The sequence below is a fragment of the Salvelinus alpinus genome, chromosome 2 (genome assembly GCF_045679555.1).
Source record: "Salvelinus alpinus chromosome 2, SLU_Salpinus.1, whole genome shotgun sequence".
In the NCBI taxonomy this organism is placed as follows: Eukaryota; Metazoa; Chordata; class Actinopteri; order Salmoniformes; family Salmonidae; genus Salvelinus; species Salvelinus alpinus.
This window is the reverse complement of record NC_092087.1, coordinates 22797652-22815466: the sequence shown is the minus strand read 5'-3', so window position 1 is coordinate 22815466 and position 17815 is coordinate 22797652. Positions and strand designations below refer to the sequence as shown.

Here is a 17815-nt window from a genome sequence, read left to right as displayed (position 1 = left end):
AGGGTGCTGAAAGAGAGGGTGCTGTAAGAGACGGTGCTGAAAGAGAGGGTGCTGAAAGAGAGGGTACTGTAAGACAGGGTGCTGAAAGACAGGGTGCTGAAAGACAGGGTGCTGAAAGACAGGGTGCTGAAAGAGAGGGTGCTGTAAGAGACGGTGCTGTAAGAGAGGGTGCTGTAAGACAGGGTGCTGAAAGACAGGGCGCTGAAAGACAGGGTGCTGTAAGAGAGGGTGCTGAAAGAGAGGGTGCTGAAAGAGAGGGTGCTGTAAGAGAGGGTGCTGAAAGAGAGGGTGCTGAAAGAGAGGGTGCTGTAAGAGAGGGTGCTGTAAGAGAGGGTGCTGTAAGAGAGGGTGCTGTAAGAGAGGGTGCTGTAAGAGAGGGTGCTGAAAGAGAGGGTGCTAAAAGACAGGGTGCTAAAAGACAGGGTGTTGAAAGAGAGGGTGCTGTAAGACAGGGTGTTGAAAGACAGGGTGTTGAAAGACAGGGTGCTGAAAGACAGGGTGCTAAAAGACAGGGTGTTGAAAGAGAGGGTGCTGTAAGAGACGGTGCTGAAAGAGAGGGTGCTGAAAGACAGGGTGCTAAAAGACAGGGTGTTGAAAGAGAGGGTGCTGTAAGACAGGGTGTTGAAAGACAGGGTGTTGAAAGACAGGGTGCTGAAAGACAGGGTGCTAAAAGACAGGGTGTTGAAAGAGAGGGTGCTGTAAGAGACGGTGCTGAAAGAGAGGGTGCTGAAAGAGAGGGTGCTGTAAGAGAGGGTGCTGAAAGAGAGGGTGCTGTAAGAGACGGTGCTGTAAGAGACGGTGCTGAAAGAGAGGGTGCTGAAAGAGAGGGTGCTGAAAGAGAGGGTGCTGTAAGAGACGGTGCTGTAAGAGAGGGTGCTGTAAGACAGGGTGCTGTAAGACAGGGTGCTGAAAGACAGGGTGCTGAAAGACAGGGTGCTAAAAGACAGGGTGTTGAAAGAGAGGGTGCTGTAAGACAGGGTGCTAAAAGACAGGGTGTTGAAAGAGAGGGTGCTGTAAGAGAAGGTGCTGAAAGAGAGGGTGCTGAAAGAGAGGGTGCTGTAAGAGAGGGTGCTGAAAGAGAGGTTGCTGAAAGAGAGGGTGCTGAAAGACAGGGTGCTTAAAGACAGGGTGTTGAAAGAGAGGGTGCTGTAAGAGACGGTGCTGAAAGAGAGGGTGCTGAAAGAGAGGGTGCTGTAAGAGACGGTGCTGAAAGAGAGGGTGCTGAAAGAGAGGGTGCTGTAAGACAGGGTGCTGAAAGACAGGGTGCTGAAAGACAGGGTGCTGAAAGACAGGGTGCTGAAAGACAGGGTGCTGAAAGAGAGGGTGCTGTAAGAGACGGTGCTGTAAGAGACGGTGCTGTAAGACAGGGTGCTGAAAGACAGGGTGCTGAAAGACAGGGTGCTGTAAGAGACGGTGCTGAAAGAAAGGGTGCTGAAAGAGAGGGTGCTGTAAGAGAGGGTGCTGAAAGAGAGGGTGCTGAAAGAGAGGGTGCTGTAAGAGACGGTGCTGGAAGAGAGGGTTCTGTAAGAGAGGGTGCTGTAAGAGAGGGTGCTGAAAGAGAGGGTGCTGAAAGAGAGGGTGCTGTAAGAGACGGTGCTGAAAGAGAGGGTGCTGAAAGAGAGGGTGCTGTAAGAGAGGGTGCTGTAAGAGACGGTGCTGAAAGAGAGGGTGCTGAAAGAGAGGGTGCTGAAAGAGAGGGTGCTGAAAGAGAGGGTGCTGTAAGAGACGGTGCTGTAAGAGAGGGTGCTGTAAGACAGGGTGCTGTAAGACAGGGTGCTGTAAGACAGGGTGCTGAAAGAGAGGGTGCTAAAAGACAGGGTGTTGAAAGAGAGGGTGCTGTAAGACAGGGTGCTAAAAGACAGGGTGTTGAAAGAGAGGGTGCTGTAAGAGACGGTGCTGAAAGAGAGGGTGCTGAAAGACAGGGTGCTGTAAGAGAGGGTGCTGAAAGAGAGGTTGCTGAAAGAGAGGGTGCTGAAAGACAGGGTGCTTAAAGACAGGGTGTTGAAAGAGAGGGTGCTGTAAGAGACGGTGCTGAAAGAGAGGGTGCTGAAAGAGAGGGTGCTGTAAGAGACGGTGCGGAAAGAGAGGGTGCTGAAAGAGAGGGTACTGTAAGACAGGGTGCTGAAAGACAGGGTGCTGAAAGAGAGGGTGCTGAAAGAGAGGGTGCTGTAAGAGAGGGTGCTGTAAGAGAGGGTGCTGTAAGACAGGGTGCTGTAAGACAGGGTGCTGAAAGACAGGGTGCTGAAAGAGAGGGTGCTAAAAGACAGGGTGTTGAAAGAGAGGGTGCTGTAAGACAGTGTGCTAAAAGACAGGGTGTTGAAAGAGAGGGTGCTGTAAGAGACGGTGCTGAAAGAGAGGGTGCTGAAAGAGAGGGTGCTGTAAGAGAGGGTGCTGAAAGAGAGGTTGCTGAAAGAGAGGGTGCTGAAAGACAGGGTGCTTAAAGACAGGGTGTTGAAAGAGAGGGTGCTGTAAGAGACGGTGCTGAAAGAGAGGGTGCTGAAAGAGAGGGTGCTGTAAGAGACGGTGCTGAAAGAGAGGGTGCTGAAAGAGAGGGTACTGTAAGACAGGGTGCTGAAAGACAGGGTGCTGAAAGACAGGGTGCTGAAAGACAGGGTGCTGAAAGAGAGGGTGCTGTAAGAGACGGTGCTGTAAGAGAGGGTGCTGTAAGACAGGGTGCTGAAAGACAGGGCGCTGAAAGACAGGGTGCTGTAAGAGAGGGTGCTGAAAGAGAGGGTGCTGAAAGAGAGGGTGCTGTAAGAGAGGGTGCTGAAAGAGAGGGTGCTGAAAGAGAGGGTGCTGTAAGAGAAGAGAGGGTGCTGTAAGAGAGGGTGCTGTAAGAGAGGGTGCTGTAAGAGAGAGGGTGCTAAAAGACAGGGTGCTAAAAGACAGGGTGTTGAAAGAGAGGGTGCTGTAAGACAGGGTGTTGAAAGACAGGGTGTTGAAAGACAGGGTGCTGAAAGACAGGGTGCTAAAAGACAGGGTGTTGAAAGAGAGGGTGCTGTAAGAGACGGTGCTGAAAGAGAGGGTGCTGAAAGAGAGGGTGCTGTAAGAGAGGGTGCTGAAAGAGAGGGTGCTGTAAGAGACGGTGCTGTAAGAGACGGTGCTGAAAGAGAGGGTGCTGAAAGAGAGGGTGCTGAAAGAGAGGGTGCTGAAAGAGAGGGTGCTGAAAGAGAGGGTGCTGTAAGAGAGGGTGTTGAAAGACAGGGTGTTGAAAGACAGGGTGCTAAAAGACAGGGTGCTGTAAGAGAGGGTGCTGAAAGACAGGGTGCTGAAAGACAGGGTGCTAAAAGACAGGGTGTTGAAAGAGAGGGTGCTGTAAGAGACGGTGCTGAAAGAGAGGGTGCTGAAAGAGAGGGTGCTGAAAGAGAGGGTGCTGAAAGAGAGGTTGCTGAAAGAGAGGGTGCTGAAAGACAGGGTGCTTAAAGACAGGGTGTTGAAAGAGAGGGTGCTGTAAGAGACGGTGCTGAAAGAGAGGGTGCTGAAAGAGAGGGTGCTGTAAGAGACGGTGCTGAAAGAGAGGGTGCTGAAAGACAGGGTGCTGAAAGACAGGGTGCTGAAAGACAGGGTGCTGAAAGACAGGGTGCTGAAAGACAGGGTGCTGAAAGAGAGGGTGCTGTAAGAGACGGTGCTGTAAGAGAGGGTGCTGTAAGACAGGGTGCTGAAAGACAGGGTGCTGAAAGACAGGGTGCTGTGAGAGACGGTGCTGAAAGAGAGGGTGCTGAAAGAGAGGGTGCTGTAAGAGAGGGTGCTGAAAGAGAGGGTGCTGAAAGAGAGGGTGCTGTAAGAGACGGTGCTGTAAGAGAGGGTGCTGTAAGAGAGGGTGCTGAAAGAGAGGGTGCTGTAAGAGAGGGTGCTGAAAGAGAGGGTGCTGTAAGAGACGGTGCTGAAAGAGAGGGTGCTGAAAGAGAGGGTGCTGTAAGAGAGGGTGCTGTAAGAGAGGGTGCTGTAAGAGACGGTGCTGAAAGAGAGGGTGCTGAAAGAGAGGGTGCTGAAAGAGAGGGTGCTGAAAGAGAGGGTGCTGTAAGAGACGGTGCTGTAAGAGAGGGTGCTGTAAGACAGGGTGCTGAAAGACAGGGTGCTGAAAGAGAGGGTGCTAAAAGACAGGGTGTTGAAAGAGAGGGTGCTGTAAGACAGGGTGCTAAAAGACAGGGTGTTGAAAGAGAGGGTGCTGTAAGAGACGGTGCTGAAAGAGAGGGTGCTGAAAGAGAGGGTGCTGTAAGAGAGGGTGCTGAAAGAGAGGTTGCTGAAAGAGAGGGTGCTGAAAGACAGGGTGCTTAAAGACAGGGTGTTGAAAGAGAGGGTGCTGTAAGAGACGGTGCTGAAAGAGAGGGTGCTGAAAGAGAGGGTGCTGTAAGAGACGGTGCTGAAAGAGAGGGTGCTGAAAGAGAGGGTGCTGTAAGACAGGGTGCTGAAAGACAGGGTGCTGAAAGACAGGGTGCTGAAAGAGAGGGTGCTGTAAGAGACGGTGCTGTAAGAGAGGGTGCTGTAAGACAGGGTGCTGAAAGACAGGGTGCTGAAAGACAGGGTGCTGTAAGAGACGGTGCTGAAAGAGAGGGTGCTGAAAGAGAGGGTGCTGTAAGAGAGGGTGCTGAAAGAGAGGGTGCTGAAAGAGAGGGTGCTGTAAGAGACGGTGCTGTAAGAGAGGGTGCTGTAAGAGAGGGTGCTGAAAGAGAGGGTGCTGTAAGAGAGGGTGCTGTAAGACAGGGTGCTGAAAGACAGGGTGCTGAAAGACAGGGTGCTGTAAGAGACGGTGCTGAAAGAGAGGGTGCTGTAAGAGAGGGTGCTGTAAGAGAGGGTGCTAAAAGACAGGGTGCTAAAAGACAGGGTGCTGAAAGACATGGTGCTAAAAGACAGGGTGTTGAAAGACAGGGTGCTAAAAGACAGGGTGCTAAAAGAGAGGGTGTTGAAAGACAGGGTGCTGAAAGACAGGGTGCTGAAAGACAGGGTGCTGAAAGAGAGGGTGCTGTAAGACAGGGTGCTGTAAGAGAGGGTGCTGAAAGACAGGGTGTTGAAAGACAGGGTGCTGTAAGAGAGGGTGCTGAAAGAGAGGGTGCTGAAAGAGAGGGTGCTGTAAGAGAGGGTGCTGAAAGAGAGGGTGCTGAAAGAGAGGGTGCTGTAAGAGACGGTGCTGTAAGAGAGGGTGCTGTAAGAGAGGGTGCTGAAAGAGAGGGTGCTGTAAGAGAGGGTGCTGAAAGAGAGGGTGCTGAAAGAGAGGGTGCTGTAAGAGACGGTGCTGAAAGAGAGGGTGCTGAAAGAGAGGGTGCTGTAAAGAGAGGGTGCTGAAAGAGAGGGTGCTGAAAGAGAGGGTGCTGAAAGAGAGGGTGCTGAAAGAGAGGGTGCTGTAAGAGACGGTGCTGTAAGAGAGGGTGCTGTAAGACAGGGTGCTGAAAGACAGGGTGCTGAAAGAGAGGGTGCTAAAATACAGGGTGTTGAAAGAGAGGGTGCTGTAAGACAGGGTGCTAAAAGACAGGGTGTTGAAAGAGAGGGTGCTGTAAGAGACGGTGCTGAAAGAGAGGGTGCTGAAAGAGAGGGTGCTGTAAGAGAGGGTGCTGAAAGAGAGGTTGCTGAAAGAGAAGGTGCTGAAAGACAGGGTGCTTAAAGACAGGGTGTTGAAAGAGAGGGTGCTGTAAGAGACGGTGCTGAAAGAGAGGGTGCTGAAAGAGAGGGTGCTGTAAGAGACGGTGCTGAAAGAGAGGGTGCTGAAAGAGAGGGTGCTGTAAGACAGGGTGCTGAAAGACAGGGTGCTGAAAGACAGGGTGCTGAAAGAGAGGGTGCTGTAAGAGAGGGTGCTGTAAGAGAGGGTGCTGTAAGACAGGGTGCTGAAAGAGAGGGTGCTGTAAGAGAGGGTGCTGAAAGAGAGGGTGCTGAAAGAGAGGGTGCTGTAAGAGAGGGTGCTGTAAGAGAGGGTGCTGTAAGACAGGGTGCTGAAAGACAGGGTGCTGAAAGACAGGGTGCTGAAAGACAGGGTGCTGAAAGAGAGGGTGCTGTAAGAGAGGGTGCTGTAAGACAGGGTGCTGTAAGACAGGGTGCTGAAAGACAGGGTGCTGAAAGACAGGGTGCTGTAAGAGACGGTGCTGAAAGAGAGGGTGCTGAAAGAGAGGGTGCTGTAAGAGAGGGTGCTGAAAGAGAGGGTGCTGAAAGAGAGGGTGCTGTAAGAGAAGGTGCGGTGCTGAAAGAGAGGGTGCTGAAAGAGAGGGTGCTGTAAGAGAGGGTGCTGTAAGAGAGGGTGCTGTAAGAGACGGTGCTGAAAGAGAGGGTGCTGAAAGAGAGGGTGCTGAAAGAGAGGGTGCTGAAAGAGAGGGTGCTGTAAGAGACGGTGCTGTAAGAGAGGGTGCTGTAAGACAGGGTGCTGAAAGACAGGGTGCTGAAAGAGAGGGTGCTAAAAGACAGGGTGTTGAAAGAGAGGGTGCTGTAAGACAGGGTGCTAAAAGACAGGGTGTTGAAAGAGAGGGTGCTGGAAGAGACTGTAAGGTGCTGAAAGAGAGGGTGCTGTAAGAGAGGGTGCTGAAAGAGAGGTTGCTGAAAGAGAGGGTGCTGAAAGACAGGGTGCTTAAAGACAGGGTGTTGAAAGAGAGGGTGCTGTAAGAGACGGTGCTGAAAGAGAGGGTGCTGAAAGAGAAGGTGCTGTAAGAGACGGTGCTGAAAGAGAGGGTGCTGAAAGAGAGGGTGCTGTAAGACAGGGTGCTGAAAGACAGGGTGCTGAAAGACAGGGTGCTGAAAGAGAGGGTGCTGTAAGAGACGGTGCTGTAAGAGAGGGTGCTGTAAGACAGGGTGCTGAAAGACAGGGTGCTGAAAGACAGGGTGCTGTAAGAGACGGTGCTGAAAGAGAGGGTGCTGAAAGAGAGGGTGCTGTAAGAGAGGGTGCTGAAAGAGAGGGTGCTGAAAGAGAGGGTGCTGTAAGAGACGGTGCTGTAAGAGAGGGTGCTGTAAGAGAGGGTGCTGAAAGAGAGGGTGCTGTAAGAGAGGGTGCTGTAAGACAGGGTGCTGAAAGACAGGGTGCTGAAAGACAGGGTGCTGTAAGAGACGGTGCTGAAAGAGAGGGTGCTGTAAGAGAGGGTGCTGTAAGAGAGGGTGCTAAAAGACAGGGTGCTAAAAGACAGGGTGCTGAAAGACATGGTGCTAAAAGACAGGGTGTTGAAAGACAGGGTGCTAAAAGACAGGGTGCTAAAAGACAGGGTGTTGAAAGAGAGGGTGCTGAAAGACAGGGTGCTGAAAGACAGGGTGCTGAAAGAGAGGGTGCTGTAAGAGACGGTGCTGTAAGAGAGGGTGCTGTAAGACAGGGTGCTGAAAGACAGGGTGCTGTGAGAGACGGTGCTGAAAGAGAGGGTGCTGAAAGAGAGGGTGCTGTAAGAGAGGGTGCTGAAAGAGAGGGTGCTGAAAGAGAGGGTGCTGTAAGAGACGGTGCTGTAAGAGAGGGTGCTGTAAGAGAGGGTGCTGAAAGAGAGGGTGCTGTAAGAGAGGGTGCTGAAAGAGAGGGTGCTGAAAGAGAGGGTGCTGTAAGAGACGGTGCTGAAAGAGAGGGTGCTGAAAGAGAGGGTGCTGTAAGAGAGGGTGCTGAAAGAGACGGTGCTGAAAGAGAGGGTGCTGAAAGAGAGGGTGCTGAAAGAGAGGGTGCTGTAAGAGACGGTGCTGTAAGAGAGGGTGCTGTAAGACAGGGTGCTGAAAGACAGGGTGCTGAAAGAGAGGGTGCTAAAAGACAGGGTGTTGAAAGAGAGGGTGCTGTAAGACAGGGTGCTAAAAGACAGGGTGTTGAAAGAGAGGGTGCTGTAAGAGACGGTGCTGAAAGAGAGGGTGCTGAAAGAGAGGGTGCTGTAAGAGAGGGTGCTGAAAGAGAGGTTGCTGAAAGAGAAGGTGCTGAAAGACAGGGTGCTTAAAGACAGGGTGTTGAAAGAGAGGGTGCTGTAAGAGACGGTGCTGAAAGAGAGGGTGCTGAAAGAGAGGGTGCTGTAAGAGACGGTGCTGAAAGAGAGGGTGCTGAAAGAGAGGGTGCTGTAAGACAGGGTGCTGAAAGACAGGGTGCTGAAAGACAGGGTGCTGAAAGAGAGGGTGTTGTAAGAGACGGTGCTGTAAGAGAGGGTGCTGTAAGACAGGGTGCTGAAAGAGAGGGTGCTGTAAGAGAGGGTGCTGAAAGAGAGGGTGCAGAAAGAGAGGGTGCTGTAAGAGACGGTGCTGTAAGAGAGGGTGCTGTAAGACAGGGTGCTGAAAGACAGGGTGCTGAAAGACAGGGTGCTGAAAGACAGGGTGCTGAAAGAGAGGGTGCTGTAAGAGACGGTGCTGTAAGAGAGGGTGCTGTAAGACAGGGTGCTGAAAGACAGGGTGCTGAAAGACAGGGTGCTGTAAGAGACGGTGCTGAAAGAGAGGGTGCTGAAAGAGAGGGTGCTGTAAGAGAGGGTGCTGAAAGAGAGGGTGCTGAAAGAGAGGGTGCTGTAAGAGACGGTGCTGTAAGAGAGGGTTCTGTAAGAGAGGGTGCTGTAAGAGAGGGTGCTGAAAGAGAGGGTGCTGAAAGAGAGGGTGCTGTAAGAGACGGTGCTGAAAGAGAGGGTGCTGAAAGAGAGGGTGCTGTAAGAGAGGGTGCTGTAAGAGACGGTGCTGAAAGAGAGGGTGCTGAAAGAGAGGGTGCTGAAAGAGAGGGTGCTGAAAGAGAGGGTGCTGTAAGAGACGGTGCTGTAAGAGAGGGTGCTGTAAGACAGGGTGCAGTAAGACAGGGTGCTGAAAGACAGGGTGCTGAAAGAGAGGGTGCTAAAAGACAGGGTGTTGAAAGAGAGGGTGCTGTAAGACAGTGTGCTAAAAGACAGGGTGTTGAAAGAGAGGGTGCTGTAAGAGACGGTGCTGAAAGAGAGGGTGCTGAAGGAGAGGGTGCTGTTAGAGAGGGTGCTGAAAGAGAGGTTGCTGAAAGAGAGGGTGCTGAAAGACAGGGTGCTTAAAGACAGGGTGTTGAAAGAGAGGGTGCTGTAAGAGACGGTGCTGAAAGAGAGGGTGCTGAAAGAGAGGGTGCTGTAAGAGAGGGTGCTGAAAGAGAGGGTGCTGAAAGAGAGGGTGCTGAAAGACAGGGTGCTGAAAGACAGGGTGCTGAAAGACAGGGTGCTGAAAGACAGGGTGCTGAAAGAGAGGGTGCTGTAAGAGACGGTGCTGTAAGAGAGGGTGCTGTAAGACAGGGCGCTGAAAGACAGGGTGCTGAAAGACAGGGTGCTGTAAGAGACGGTGCTGAAAGAGAGGGTGCTGAAAGAGAGGGTGCTGTAAGAGAGGGTGCTGAAAGAGAGGGTGCTGAAAGAGAGGGTGCTGTAAGAGACGGTGCTGTAAGAGAGGGTGCTGTAAGAGAGGGTGCTGAAAGACAGGGTGCTGAAAGACAGGGTGCTGAAAGAGAGGGTGCTGAAAGAGAGGGTGCTAAAAGACAGGGTGCTAAAAGACAGGGTGTTGAAAGAGAGGGTGCTGTAAGACAGGGTGTTGAAAGACAGGGTGTTGAAAGACAGGGTGCTGAAAGACAGGGTGCTAAAAGACAGGGTGTTGAAAGAGAGGGTGCTGTAAGAGACGGTGCTGAAAGAGAGGGTGCTGAAAGAGAGGGTGCTGTAAGAGAGGGTGCTGAAAGAGAGGGTGCTGTAAGAGACGGTGCTGTAAGAGACGGTGCTGAAAGAGAGGGTGCTGAAAGAGAGGGTGCTGAAAGAGAGGGTGCTGAAAGAGAGGGTGTTGAAAGAGAGGGTGCTGTAAGAGAGGGTGCTAAAAGACAGGGTGCTGAAAGACAGGGTGCTGAAAGACAGGGTGCTGGAAGAGACGGTGCTGAAAGAGAGGATGCTGAAAGAGAGGGTGCTGTAAGAGAGGGTGCTGAAAGAGAGGGTGCTGAAAGAGAGGGTGCTGTAAGAGACGGTGCTGTAAGAGAGGGTGCTGTAAGACAGGGTGCTGAAAGACAGGGTGCTGAAAGACAGGGTGCTGAAAGACAGGGTGCTGAAAGAGAGGGTGCTGTAAGAGACGGTGCTGTAAGAGAGGGTGCTGTAAGACAGGGTGCTGAAAGACAGGGTGCTGAAAGACAGGGTGCTGTAAGAGACGGTGCTGAAAGAGAGGGTGCTGAAAGAGAGGGTGCTGTAAGAGACGGTGCTGTAAGAGAGGGTTCTGTAAGAGAGGGTGCTGTAAGAGAGGGTGCTGAAAGAGAGGGTGCTGTAAGAGACGGTGCTGAAAGAGAGGATGCTGAAAGAGAGGGTGCTGTAAGAGAGGGTGCTGTAAGAGACGGTGCTGAAAGAGAGGGTGCTGAAAGAGAGGGTGCTGAAAGAGAGGGTGCTGAAAGAGAGGGTGCTGAAAGAGAGGGTGCTGTAAGAGAGGGTGCTGTAAGACAGGGTGCAGTAAGACAGGGTGCTGAAAGACAGGGTGCTGAAAGAGAGGGTGCTAAAAGACAGGGTGTTGAATGAGAGGAAGCTGTAAGACAGTGTGCTAAAAGACAGGGTGTTGAAAGAGAGGGTGCTGTAAGAGACGGTGCTGAAAGAGAGGGTGCTGAAAGAGAGGGTGCTGTTAGAGAGGGTGCTGAAAGAGAGGTTGCTGAAAGAGAGGGTGCTGAAAGACAGGGTGCTTAAAGACAGGGTGTTGAAAGAGAGGGTGCTGTAAGAGACGGTGCTGAAAGAGAGGGTGCTGAAAGAGAGGGTGCTGTAAGAGAGGGTGCTGAAAGAGAGGGTGCTGAAAGAGAGGGTGCTGAAAGACAGGGTGCTGAAAGACAGGGTGCTGAAAGACAGGGTGCTGAAAGACAGGGTGCTGAAAGAGAGGGTGCTGTAAGAGACGGTGCTGTAAGAGAGGGTGCTGTAAGACAGGGCGCTGAAAGACAGGGTGCTGAAAGACAGGGTGCTGTAAGAGACGGTGCTGAAAGAGAGGGTGCTGAAAGAGAGGGTGCTGTAAGAGAGGGTGCTGAAAGAGAGGGTGCTGAAAGAGAGGGTGCTGTAAGAGACGGTGCTGTAAGAGAGGGTGCTGTAAGAGAGGGTGCTGAAAGACAGGGTGCTGAAAGACAGGGTGCTGAAAGAGAGGGTGCTGAAAGAGAGGGTGCTAAAAGACAGGGTGCTAAAAGACAGGGTGTTGAAAGAGAGGGTGCTGTAAGACAGGGTGTTGAAAGACAGGGTGTTGAAAGACAGGGTGCTGAAAGACAGGGTGCTAAAAGACAGGGTGTTGAAAGAGAGGGTGCTGTAAGAGACGGTGCTGAAAGAGAGGGTGCTGAAAGAGAGGGTGCTGTAAGAGAGGGTGCTGAAAGAGAGGGTGCTGTAAGAGACGGTGCTGTAAGAGACGGTGCTGAAAGAGAGTGTGCTGAAATAGAGGGTGCTGAAAGAGAGGGTGCTGAAAGAGAGGGTGCTGAAAGAGAGGGTGCTGTAAGAGAGGGTGCTGTAAGAGAGGGTGTTGAAAGACAGGGTGTTGAAAGACAGGGTGCTGAAAGACAGGGTGCTAAAAGACAGGGTGCTGTAAGAGAGGGTGCTGAAAGACAGGGTGCTGAAAGACAGGGTGCTAAAAGACAGGGTGTTGAAAGAGAGGGTGCTGTAAGAGACGGTGCTGAAAGAGAGGGTGCTGAAAGAGAGGGTGCTGAAAGAGAGGTTGCTGAAAGAGAGGGTGCTGAAAGACAGGGTGCTGAAAGAGAGGGTGCTGAAAGAGAGGGTGCTGTAAGAGACGGTGCTGAAAGAGAGGGTGCTGAAAGAGAGGGTGCTGTAAGACAGGGTGCTGAAAGACAGGGTGCTGAAAGACAGGGTGCTGAAAGACAGGGTGCTGAAAGAGAGGGTGCTGTAAGAGACGGTGCTGTAAGAGAGGGTGCTGTAAGAGACGGTGCTGAAAGAGAGGGTGCTGAAAGAGAGGGTGCTGAAAGAGAGGGTGCTGAAAGAGAGGGTGCTGTAAGAGACGGTGCTGTAAGAGAGGGTGCTGTAAGACAGGGTGCTGAAAGACAGGGTGCTGAAAGAGAGGGTGCTAAAAGACAGGGTGTTGAAAGAGAGGGTGCTGTAAGACAGGGTGCTAAAAGACAGGGTGTTGAAAGAGAGGGTGCTGTAAGAGACGGTGCTGAAAGAGAGGGTGCTGAAAGAGAGGGTGCTGTAAGAGAGGGTGCTGAAAGAGAGGTTGCTGAAAGAGAGGGTGCTGAAAGACAGGGTGCTTAAAGACAGGGTGTTGAAAGAGAGGGTGCTGTAAGAGACGGTGCTGAAAGAGAGGGTGCTGAAAGAGAGGGTGCTGTAAGAGACGGTGCTGAAAGAGAGGGTGCTGAAAGAGAGGGTGCTGTAAGACAGGGTGCTGAAAGACAGGGTGCTGAAAGACAGGGTGCTGAAAGAGAGGGTGCTGTAAGAGACGGTGCTGTAAGAGAGGGTGCTGTAAGACAGGGTGCTGAAAGACAGGGTGCTGAAAGACAGGGTGCTGTAAGAGACGGTGCTGAAAGAGAAGGTGCTGAAAGAGAGGGTGCTGTAAGAGAGGGTGCTGAAAGAGAGTGTGCTGAAAGAGAGGGTGCTGTAAGAGACGGTGCTGTAAGAGAGGGTGCTGTAAGAGAGGGTGCTGAAAGAGAGGGTGCTGTAAGAGAGGGTGCTGTAAGACAGGGTGCTGAAAGACAGGGTGCTGAAAGACAGGGTGCTGTAAGAGACGGTGCTGAAAGAGAGGGTGCTGTAAGAGAGGGTGCTGTAAGAGAGGGTGCTAAAAGACAGGGTGCTAAAAGACAGGGTGCTGAAAGACAGGGTGCTGAAAGACAGGGTGCTGTAAGAGACGGTGCTGAAAGAGAGGGTGCTGAAAGAGAGGGTGCTGTAAGAGACGGTGCTGTAAGAGAGGGTTCTGTAAGAGAGGGTGCTGTAAGAGAGGGTGCTGAAAGAGAGGGTGCTGAAAGAGAGGGTGCTGTAAGAGACGGTGCTGAAAGAGAGGGTGCTGAAAGAGAGGGTGCTGTAAGAGAGGGTGCTGTAAGAGACGGTGCTGAAAGAGAGGGTGCTGAAAGAGAGGGTGCTGAAAGAGAGGGTGCTGAAAGAGAGGGTGCTGAAAGAGAGGGTGCTGTAAGAGAGGGTGCTGTAAGACAGGGTGCAATAAGACAGGGTGCTGAAAGACAGGGTGCTGAAAGAGAGGGTGCTAAAAGACAGGGTGTTGAATGAGAGGAAGCTGTAAGACAGTGTGCTAAAAGACAGGGTGTTGAAAGAGAGGGTGCTGTAAGAGACGGTGCTGAAAGAGAGGGTGCTGAAAGAGAGGGTGCTGTAAGAGAGGGTGCTGAAAGAGAGGTTGCTGAAAGAGAGGGTGCTGAAAGACAGGGTGCTTAAAGACAGGGTGTTGAAAGAGAGGGTGCTGTAAGAGACGGTGCTGAAAGAGACGGTGCTGAAAGAGAGGGTGCTGAAAGAGAGGGTGCTGTAAGAGACGGTGCTGAAAGAGAGGGTGCTGAAAGACAGGGTGCTGAAAGACAGGGTGCTGAAAGACAGGGTGCTGAAAGACAGGGTGCTGAAAGACAGGGTGCTGAAAGAGAGGGTGCTGTAAGAGACGGTGCTGTAAGAGAGGGTGCTTTAAGACAGGGCGCTGAAAGACAGGGTGCTGAAAGACAGGGTGCTGTAAGAGACGGTGCTGAAAGAGAGGGTGCTGAAAGAGAGGGTGCTGTAAGAGAGGGTGCTGAAAGAGAGGGTGCTGAAAGAGAGGGTGCTGTAAGAGACGGTGCTGTAAGAGAGGGTGCTGTAAGAGAGGGTGCTGAAAGACAGGGTGCTGAAAGACAGGGTGCTGAAAGAGAGGGTGCTGAAAGAGAGGGTGCTAAAAGACAGGGTGCTAAAAGACAGGGTGTTGAAAGAGAGGGTGCTGTAAGACAGGGTGTTGAAAGACAGGGTGCTGAAAGACAGGGTGCTAAAAGACAGGGTGTTGAAAGAGAGGGTGCTGTAAGAGACGGTGCTGAAAGAGAGGGTGCTGAAAGAGAGGGTGCTGTAAGAGAGGGTGCTGAAAGAGAGGGTGCTGAAAGAGAGGGTGCTGTAAGACAGGGTGCTGAAAGACAGGGTGCTGAAAGACAGGGTGCTGAAAGACAGGGTGCTGAAAGAGAGGGTGCTGTAAGAGACGGTGCTGTAAGAGAGGGTGCTGTAAGACAGGGTGCTGAAAGACAGGGTGCTGAAAGACAGGGTGCTGTGAGAGACGGTGCTGAAAGAGAGGGTGCTGAAAGAGAGGGTGCTGTAAGAGAGGGTGCTGAAAGAGAGGGTGCTGAAAGAGAGGGTGCTGTAAGAGACGGTGCTGTAAGAGAGGGTGCTGTAAGAGAGGGTGCTGAAAGAGAGGGTGCTGTAAGAGAGGGTGCTGAAAGAGAGGGTGCTGAAAGAGAGGGTGCTGTAAGAGATGGTGCTGAAAGAGAGGGTGCTGAAAGAGAGGGTGCTGTAAGAGAGGGTGCTGTAAGAGACGGTGCTGAAAGAGAGGGTGCTGAAAGAGAGGGTGCTGAAAGAGAGGGTGCTGAAAGAGAGGGTGCTGTAAGAGACGGTGCTGTAAGAGAGGGTGCTGTAAGACAGGGTGCTGAAAGACAGGGTGCTGAAAGAGAGGGTGCTAAAAGACAGGGTGTTGAAAGAGAGGGTGCTGTAAGACAGGGTGCTAAAAGACAGGGTGTTGAAAGAGAGGGTGCTGTAAGAGACGGTGCTGAAAGAGAGGGTGCTGAAAGAGAGGGTGCTGTAAGAGAGGGTGCTGAAAGAGAGGTTGCTGAAAGAGAGGGTGCTGAAAGACAGGGTGCTTAAAGACAGGGTGTTGAAAGAGAGGGTGCTGTAAGAGACGGTGCTGAAAGAGAGGGTGCTGAAAGAGAGGGTGCTGTAAGAGACGGTGCTGAAAGAGAGGGTGCTGAAAGAGAGGGTGCTGTAAGACAGGGTGCTGAAAGACAGGGTGCTGAAAGACAGGGTGCTGAAAGAGAGGGTGCTGTAAGAGACGGTGCTGTAAGAGAGGGTGCTGTAAGACAGGGTGCTGAAAGACAGGGTGCTGAAAGACAGGGTGCTGTAAGAGACGGTGCTGAAAGAGAAGGTGCTGAAAGAGAGGGTGCTGTAAGAGAGGGTGCTGAAAGAGAGGGTGCTGAAAGAGAGGGTGCTGTAAGAGACGGTGCTGTAAGAGAGGGTGCTGGAAGAGAGGGTGCTGAAAGAGAGGGTGCTGTAAGAGAGGGTGCTGTAAGACAGGGTGCTGAAAGACAGGGTGCTGAAAGACAGGGTGCTGTAAGAGACGGTGCTGAAAGAGAGGGTGCTGTAAGAGAGGGTGCTGTAAGAGAGGGTGCTAAAAGACAGGGTGCTAAAAGACAGGGTGCTGAAAGACATGGTGCTAAAAGACAGGGTGTTGAAAGACAGGGTGCTAAAAGACAGGGTGCTAAAAGACAGGGTGTTGAAAGAGAGGGTGCTGAAAGACAGGGTGCTGAAAGACAGGGTGCTGAAAGAGAGGGTGCTGTAAGAGACGGTGCTGTAAGAGAGGGTGCTGTAAGACAGGGTGCTGAAAGACAGGGTGCTGAAAGACAGGGTGCTGTGAGACACGGTGCTGAAAGAGAGGGTGCTGAAAGAGAGGGTGCTGAAAGAGACGGTGCTGAAAGAGAGGGTGCTGTAATAGACGGTGCTGTAAGAGAGGGTGCTGTAAGAGAGGGTGCTGAAAGAGAGGGTGCTGTAAGAGAGGGTGCTGAAAGAGAGGGTGCTGAAAGAGAGGGTGCTGTAAGAGACGGTGCTGAAAGAGAGGGTGCTGAAAGAGAGGGTGCTGTAGGAGAGGGTGCTGAAAGAGACGGTGCTGAAAGAGAGGGTGCTGAAAGAGAGGGTGCTGAAAGAGAGGGTGCTGAAAGAGAGGGTGCTGTAAGAGACGGTGCTGAAAGAGAGGGTGCTGAAAGAGACGGTGCTGTAAGAGACGGTGCTGAAAGAGAGGGTGCTGAAAGAGAGGGTGCTGTAAGACAGGGTGCTGAAAGACAGGGTGCTGAAAGACAGGGTGCTGAAAGAGAGGGTGCTGTAAGAGACGGTGCTGTAAGAGAGGGTGCTGTAAGACAGGGTGCTGAAAGACAGGGTGCTGAAAGACAGGGTGCTGTAAGAGACGGTGCTGAAAGAGAGGGTGCTGAAAGAGAGGGTGCTGTAAGAGAGGGTGCTGAAAGAGAGGGTGCTGAAAGAGAGGGTGCTGTAAGAGACGGTGCTGTAAGAGAGGGTGCTGTAAGAGAGGGTGCTGAAAGAGAGGGTGCTGTAAAAGAGGGTGCTGTAAGACAGGGTGCTGAAAGACAGGGTGCTGAAAGACAGGGTGCTGTAAGACAGGGTGCTGTGAGAGACGGTGCTGAAAGAGAGGGTGCTGAAAGAGACGGTGCTGAAAGAGAGGGTGCTGAAAGAGAGGGTGCTGAAAGAGAGGGTGCTGTAAGAGACGGTGCTGTAAGAGAGGGTGCTGTAAGACAGGGTGCTGAAAGACAGGGTGCTGAAAGAGAGGGTGCTAAAATACAGGGTGTTGAAAGAGAGGGTGCTGTAAGAGACGGTGCTGAAAGAGAGGGTGCTGAAAGAGACGGTGCTGTAAGAGACGGTGCTGAAAGAGAGGGTGCTGAAAGAGAGGGTGCTGTAAGACAGGGTGCTGAAAGACAGGGTGCTGAAAGACAGGGTGCTGAAAGAGAGGGTGCTGTAAGAGACGGTGCTGTAAGAGAGGGTGCTGTAAGACAGGGTGCTGAAAGACAGGGTGCTGAAAGACAGGGTGCTGTAAGAGACGGTGCTGAAAGAGAGGGTGCTGAAAGAGAGGGTGCTGTAAGAGAGGGTGCTGAAAGAGAGGGTGCTGAAAGAGAGGGTGCTGTAAGAGACGGTGCTGTAAGAGAGGGTGCTGTAAGAGAGGGTGCTGAAAGAGAGGGTGCTGTAAGAGAGGGTGCTGTAAGACAGGGTGCTGAAAGACAGGGTGCTGAAAGACAGGGTGCTGTAAGAGACGGTGCTGAAAGAGAGGGTGCTGAAAGAGAGGGTGCTGTAAGAGAGGGTGCTAAAAGACAGGGTGCTAAAAGACAGGGTGCTGAAAGACATGGTGCTAAAAGACAGGGTGTTGAAAGACAGGGTGCTAAAAGACAGGGTGCTAAAAGACAGGGTGTTGAAAGAGAGGGTGCTGTAAGACAGGGTGTTGAAAGACAGGGTGTTGAAAGACAGGGTGCTGAAAGACAGGGTGCTAAAAGACAGGGTGCTGTAAGAGAGGGTGCTGAAAGACAGGGTGCTGAAAGACAGGGTGCTAAAAGACAGGGTGTTGAAAGAGAGGGTGCTGTAAGAGACGGTGCTGAAAGAGAGGGTGCTGAAAGAGAGGGTGCTGAAAGAGAGGGTGCTGTAAGAGACGGTGCTGTAAGAGAGGGTGCTGTAAGAGAGGGTGCTGAAAGAGAGGGTGCTGTAAAAGAGGGTGCTGTAAGACAGGGTGCTGAAAGACAGGGTGCTGAAAGACAGGGTGCTGTAAGACAGGGTGCTGTGAGAGACGGTGCTGAAAGAGAGGGTGCTGAAAGAGACGGTGCTGAAAGAGAGGGTGCTGAAAGAGAGGGTGCTGAAAGAGAGGGTGCTGAAAGAGAGGGTGCTGTAAGAGACGGTGCTGTAAGAGAGGGTGCTGTAAGACAGGGTGCTGAAAGACAGGGTGCTGAAAGAGAGGGTGCTAAAATACAGGGTGTTGAAAGAGAGGGTGCTGTAAGACAGGGTGCTAAAAGACAGGGTGTTGAAAGAGAGGGTGCTGTAAGAGACGGTGCTGAAAGAGAGGGTGCTGAAAGAGAGGGTGCTGAAAGAGAGGTTGCTGAAAGAGAAGGTGCTGAAAGACAGGGTGCTTAAAGACAGGGTGTTGAAAGAGAGGGTGCTGTAAGAGACGGTGCTGAAAGAGAGGGTGCTGAAAGAGACGGTGCTGTAAGAGACGGTGCTGAAAGAGAGGGTGCTGAAAGAGAGGGTGCTGTAAGACAGGGTGC

General features: G+C 52.2%; 1 protein-coding gene across 1 annotated transcript in view; it reads left to right on the top strand.

Annotated features, from left to right (window-relative positions):
- Window positions 1-17815, top strand: part of LOC139540660 (extracellular sulfatase Sulf-2-like) — a 114634-nt gene that overhangs the window by 91206 nt on the left and 5613 nt on the right. The gene's annotated exons all lie outside the window — the stretch shown is intronic.